General features: G+C 33.2%; 1 pseudogene; it reads left to right on the forward strand.

The window, feature by feature from the left end:
• Positions 1-1,071: 1,071 nt before the first annotated feature.
• LOC114317787 (L-type lectin-domain containing receptor kinase IX.1 pseudogene) lies at positions 1,072-3,295 on the forward strand (annotated as a pseudogene).
• The last annotated feature ends 4,046 nt before the right edge of the window (positions 3,296-7,341 follow it).

The raw sequence follows: 7,341 nt of genomic DNA on the forward strand, positions 1-7,341 counted from the left end.
TCTTTCTCTAAAGAAAATTGTAACTAGTGTAGTTAATAATATTTTATAAATAATCTATATATTTGACAAAGGATCATTTATTACTTTTGAATAATTCATCACTTCAATTGTATTTAAAATTTTTCCTATACAATTTTTTTTATTATTAAAATTGAATAAAAAGGGGTGACCATTGGTTCAATGGTTAAGATTTAGCTTAATAACCTTGAGGTTATGGGTTCAAGTCTTGGGACCACCACTTTGTGTATTATGCCAAAGGTTAGGTGTGGACTCAATCTTTACCCTCCCAAACAAACATTAATATGTATAGGTGGGCGTTGTTTTTTTTTTTTGATTAAAATTGAATAAAATGAAATAGTTATTCTTTAGATTCTCTGTAAAATGATTATTCAATGATGATTCATTTGTAATATATTTTTTAATAAATTATTTAATGAACTAAAAAATGTGAGAATGAATATTATGATAGGAATAATTATTTCATTATAATGAATCAAACATAATATAAGAATTAAAATTATTAAGGAACCTATATTTTAGTCCAAGGCGGGTTTTCCCTAAGGCCAGCCTTGCACCAAACTTAATTAATTGCAACATTAGGTATTCAAATGTCACATGAGAAGGACCCCAACATGTATATTATTAAAATAACTAAAAAAAAAAATTCCCAAAGCAATGCTTTCTATTTTTTTGTGATTAAAAAGAATACAGGCAATGAAAAGAAAATTATATCTATGAATCAGTATACAAAAAGACTGATTCAACCAAGTTGAAAAACTTCCGTTCCAATAAAAAACTATAAAAAAAACAGCGACTTTGGTACGAAGGAATGATCTATAGACTGTAGTCATTTACTAATTTATATGTCAAACTCACCCACCAAAAACTAATTTTCCTCACAACCAACGATGGCTATGGCTATGGCTGTCTGCAACTCTTGGAACCCCCTCCGATCACAAAACTTCTTCTACGCCATCATCTGTTACTACTTCCTTCTAGTAATCCCTCTTCATGCAACTGCACTGAGCTTCAACTTGACTAATATTGGTCCACAACTAAATGCAGAGATAGTTGTAGAAGGAGATGCTTATGTCTCACCCGAAGGCATCTAACTCACCTCAAACGAGATCAACATGACCCAGAATTTCTCAGCTGGTCGAGCCACATACAAAGATCCTCTTTTCCTTTGGGATAACACTTCTGGAAAACTCACGGACTTCAACACCTATTTCTCGTTTGTCATTGATTCGATAGGAAGCTCTGATTTTGCAGATGGGATCACATTCTTCCTTGTTCCTAACGGTTCCACTCCCAATATCACAGTAGGTGGTTCCATTGGTCTTCCAATCGGCCCACCAACATATGTTGCGATCTCTCCTTTTGTTGCTGTAGAGTTTGATACCTATCAAAGATTATGCCTGGGACCCAGTCGACATCACACCAACAACCCATGTAGGTATCGATATCAACTCTCTCAATTCTAGTGCTTATGCAATATGGAACAATGACATAACAGATGGGTTAGAAAATGAAGCTTGGATTAGTTATAATTCTAGTTCACAAAATTTGAGTGTTATTCTCCGTACTGGTTCTGTAAATAACAGTAACAGTACTGAAAGTTCCATTAGCTTTGTGGTTGATCTGAAGACCATGTTACCAGAATGGGTTACAATTGGTTTTTCAGCTGCAACAGGACTTTTTTTTGAGAAAAATAATATTAAATCATGGACGTTCAATTCGACTTTACAAAGTCCCAATCCCAATCCCAATCCTGATCCCAATCCCAGTCCCAGTCCAAGCTCCAACACAGTTACTCATAGCCTTGGAAAGAAGATAGGTAAAAACAACAAAAAGGCACAGGTAGTGGGATTGACTGTCAGCTCATTTGTTTTGGTTGTCGGGTTGTCTTTGGTTGGCTTTGTTTTGTGGAAGAAAAGTAGTAGAGCAAAACAATAAGATGAGTTTGCTATTGAACTATCCATGACTTTGAGGCAGGTACCGGGCCAAAGAAATTTTCATATGGTGAATTGTTTCGTGCAACAAATTACTTCGCGGATGAACAGAAGCTTGGAGAGGGAGGATTTGGTGGGGTTTTTAAAGGTTTCTTGAAGGAATTGAATTCCTACATTGCTGTGAAGCGGATATCGAAGGGATCAAAACAGGGAATAAAAGAGTATGCATCCGAAGTGAAGATTATTAGTCGGTTGAGGCATAGAAATTTGGTGCAATTTTGGTTGGTGTCATGACAAAGGAGAACTCCTTGTTTATGAGTTCATGGAAAATGGAAGCTTAGATTACCATCTCTACAAAGAAAAAAGCTTGTTGACATGGGCAATGAGGTACAAAATTGCTCAAGGCCTAGCTTCGGCATTGCTTTATCTACATGAAGAATGGGAACAATGTGTGGTGCATAGGGATGTAAAATCAAGCAATGTGATGTTGGATTCAAATTTCAATGCTAAACTTGGCGATTTTGGATTAGCTAGGCTTGTCGATCACAGAAAGGACTCTCAAACAACAATTTTAGCGGGGACTCGGGGTTATATGGCACCAGAATGCTTAATTACAGGCAAAGCGAATAAGGAATCAGATGTTTACAGTTTTGGAGTTGTGGCATTGGAGATAGCTTGTGGTAGAAAACCTATCGATTTGGAGGTTCCAGAAAGTCAGATGAGAATGGTGGAGTGGGTTTGGGACCTCTATGGTATTGATAGGCTTCTGGAAGCGGCAGTAGATCCAAAGATATGCCCAAATTTTGTTAAGAAAGAAATGGAATGCTTGATGATTGTTGGGCTCTGGTGTGCTCACCTTGCTCTGAATCTTCGACCTTCAATTAGGCAAGAAATTCATGTGCTTAATTTTGAAGCCACATTGCCCATTCTCCCTGCAAAAATGCCCGTGCCAACATACCTTGCTCCTCCAGTGAATGCTTCATCTTTGGTTTCTTTAACCTATGGCTCCACTACGGTTTCTAATAGCAACCAAGTCCAGTCTTCAAGCTATAGTTACAACACAAATTCATCAAAGTTTAGCTCATCATCTGCATCTTCTTCTCTATCTGCATCACTTTTGTATACATGAATAAGTGTTTTTTTTTTTTTTGCCTGGGTATACATGAATAAGTTGATTAGTAAGTACTATGGTGATCAAATTAGGATACCATATATAAGTTCATTAAAAAAGTTTCTAGTAAAATATTTTAATGTTATCAAGTCAATTTTAATATTGGTACATTGTGTAAGCATGTACTGTACCCATGTATTACCCATGTATTTCAGTGCTTGTTTTGAATTTATCATGATTTTCAAATGTAAATATACTTAGAAAGTAATATAATGCTTCTTATAATAATTATAAAGGAGAGGCTTCTCTCCAACTGTTGGGCCGTGAGACCCACCACAAGTCCCATTTCAATGATTTGATCCATCTAATGTGTAGAGCTCGTCGAGTAATTTATCATTGTAAAAAATCATGTTGATCGGATATCGATAGCTACTTGATCGGATTAGATTTTTGTCAACAATTTATTTTAAAAATTATGTTTACCGTTGACAAAAATTTGATCTAATCAAGTAGTTATCAATACCCAATTAATGTGATTTTTTATAAAAATAAAATATTCGACGAGTTCTAAACATTGCAACGGTTCGAATCATCGAAACATGACTCGTGGTGGGCCTCCACGAGCCCAACAGTTCGCTCTAATCTGATCTCAGACTAGAGAGAAGCCTGACCCTAATTATAACTATAAATAATGTATATTTTTCAAAGAGGAAATATCATTTTTTTCCCACCAAACAATTACGCGTTTTTCAATTTGGCATCCAAACTTCGCATTATTTTAATTTGACCCTAAGCTTTTTTAAATTTGATCTCAAAAATGAAACGGAACTTGCTAATGTGGCACCAAATTTGATTTGGAATTTCATTTTACCCCCAAACTATATCTTAAAAATCAATTTTCTCCCCACATTTTTTTAATATTTAATTAATCATTTTTAATCTCAAAAATGAAAAAAAATGAAATTTTACATAAAAAAAATTGAGCATTAGTCCTGATGAATTCTTTAGAAAGTAATTGACTTTTAAATTTTTTTTACCCACTCAATTTTGAAATTATTATTAGTCGATCAATTCTATTGAAATTAATTTGAGGAATAAACTAATTACAGTTGCGCGAGCACACACATAGAGTAATCAAGAAATTTTTGGCTCAATTAGTTTTACTCGAGATAATTTGAGACCTATGAAGCATAGGTACAGATAAGTCGATATAATAAAATCCCAAAAAAGTATGGTACAAATACGGCTTGATACTCTTGTAAAAAAAATAAAAATAAATTTAGAATAATGCAAAAATTCATTAAATAGTTTAATTTGTTAAGATCCAACAGACAATTAACATTTAATGCCAAGAAGTATAGGTATAAGATAAGAGGAAATATTATTTTGCCCCCCAAACTTTCACGCGTTTTTCAATTTGGCCCCCAGACTTCGTATAACATTAATTTGCCCCCCTCCCCCCCCCCCAAAAAAAAACTTTTGAAATTTTAATCAATTTGACCCCTATTGTCGCATTCTGTTTACAAATAAATGAAATTTGCTGACGTGGCACCAAACTTAATTTTGAAGCTCCATTGCCCATTCTCCCAATAAAAATGCTGGCAACATATTTTGCTCCTCTAAATACTTCTTCATCTTTGGTTTCTTTAACCTATGGCTCTACTACTGTTTGTAATAGCAGCCAACTTTATTCTTTAAGCTATAGTTACAACACAAATTCTTCCAAGTTCACCCACTACAACATTTTCTTAGTTTAGTGACATTTGAAAGTGCCACAAAACTATTATTCTAATGACATTTTTTGGTCTTGTGGCATTTTGAACAAGTGCCACTTCTATCGGTGCCACAGTAGATACGAGTGCCACGGTAGATACTTGCAAGTGCCACTGCACCATCATGGCTGAAAACTTTCAATAACATTTTAATGTCATGGTAGATATTATTTGTGGCACTATCAAGTGCCATTAAAAGAAGAGTTAGTGACACTTGTAAGTGTCATTACGCCATCAAGACTAAAACCTTTCGGTGACACTTTAATGTCATGGTAGGCACTATTCGTGACGCTATCAAGTGCCATTCATGACGATACTTCGTTGTAGAACAATTTGATCCGCTCTTACGGAGACTCGAACCGCCAACATTCCACACTATAAACCTTATACACCACACTCTTCCCACTATACCTCTATAGCACCACATGATTATATATGCAACATATATTATTTATATAGTACATACATCCATATTAATATAAAAGTATATGTATAAACATAATTATTTTATTGAACATAATTTATGTAAAATAAACTATTTACTACTAAAATAAAAAAAAAGACCACTTTTGGCGACTAAAAAATACTTTTGGCTACTAATTATTTTTTAGTAGCTAAAAAACTTAACTTTTGTCAACCAAAATCGGATTTGGTCGCCGAAGATGCACTTTCAGCTACCAAAATTTGGGTTACCAAAAAATTTTATTCCCACCTTAGGATTTTAGTTATCCCGCGCTAAAAATGACCACTTTTAGCGACTAAACTTATTTTTTAGTCGCCAATTATAGACTTTTGGCTACTAAAATTTTTTTTGGCACCAAAAAACTTTACTTTTGGCTACTAAAATTTTTTTAGTCGGTAAAACCCATATAATCAGCGACCAAACTTATTTTTAATCGCCAATTGTAGACTTTTGGCTTAAATTTTTTTGGTCGCCAAAAAACTTTACTTTGGGCTACTAAAAATTTTTTAGTCACTAAAACCCATATAATCAGCGACCAAACTTAGTTTTAGTCACCAATTGTAGACTTTTGGCTACTAAAATTGTTTAGTTGCCAAAAAGCTTTACTTTTGGCAACTAATGCTGTTTTGGTCGCTGAAAGCTATATTTTCAGCGACCAAATTTTTTTGGTCAGGAAATTTAGTCGCCGAATATGCTTTTTCCTGTAGTGTATATTGAGTTTAATTCATTTATTTTTAATCATTTACTGCATTTTAAAATTTTAAAAAATATATTGACATTTTTTGTTTTTTCAAAAATGTTATTATAAGCTTGGAAAGTTTTTGGCTTAGTGGCATTTCTCAAAATGCTATAAAATATTTGTTTATGACACTTTTCACCTAAATGCCATAAAAAGTAATTTGCACCTACCTAGTGCCCTGACATTTTTTAAAAAATGCCATTGCAAATATTCATAAAAAGTTTTTGTAGTGACATTTTTGTTGTAGAGAAGTGACATTTTTTTTAATTGAAATGCCACTAGAGCCTTGTATGTTTGTGGCTCTATGACATTTTTTCTAAAAAATGTCACCAAATATTCTTTTTGTGACATTTTTTAAGAACATGCCACTAGTATGGTGTCACTAAAATATGTTTTTGTTGTAGTGTTGTGACACTTGTTCATTGAAATGTCACTAGAGCCTTTTATGTTTGTCGTTTTGTGGCATTTTTAAAAAATGTGCCACTAAATATCATTTTTGTGGCATTTTCTAAAAATATGCCACTAGTGTAGTGCCACTAAAGTATGTTTTTGTTGTAGTTTTGTAACACTTGTTCATTGAAATGTCACTAGAGCCTTTTATGTTTGTCGTTTTGTGGCATTTTTCAAAAACGTGCCACAAAATATCATTTTTTGTGGCATTTTCTAAAAATATGCCACTAGTGTAGTGCCACTAAAGTATGTTTTTGTTGTAGTGACCTCATCCTCTGCAACTTCTTCATCTGCATCATCTCATATACAAAAGTAAGTTGATTGAGAAAGTATCTAGTCCAATATTTAATGTGTTTGAACATAGTAAAATCATAGTTATAGATATTGATTTCATAGTTTTTACTCCTTGTGCAATTTATAATTTGTATTGGTACCGATGTATCCACCAAATATAGACATGTTTGTTCATGATTGTGAAATGTTAAATATACTTAGAAAGTAATATAATACTTTATATAATGAATATACTGTGCTTGTCAAAACTATATAGATAACTCATAGAAGTAAAATATAATTTAGAGCTTATATAACATTAGCTACAAGAAGTACATTCATCAAATTATGCTTCTAGACAAATATGTAGTATAGGATGAAATTTATAGGACTGAGATAATGAATTAAATCCATCAAAAAACTATAAAAAAAAAAAAAAAAACAAATCAATTTGTCACAAAGAATATGACCAACTAATTTGTGTTTAGGCCAAATGGCTCCTGTTATATCATCCCTATGGTACGAGATTATGACATTACATGAATGCAACCACTAAAATTTTGACATAAGCATTTGATAAT

The sequence above is a fragment of the Camellia sinensis genome, chromosome 12, assembly GCF_055761805.1.
Source record: "Camellia sinensis isolate YWXY chromosome 12, ASM5576180v1, whole genome shotgun sequence".
Lineage (NCBI taxonomy): Eukaryota > Viridiplantae > Streptophyta > Magnoliopsida > Ericales > Theaceae > Camellia > Camellia sinensis.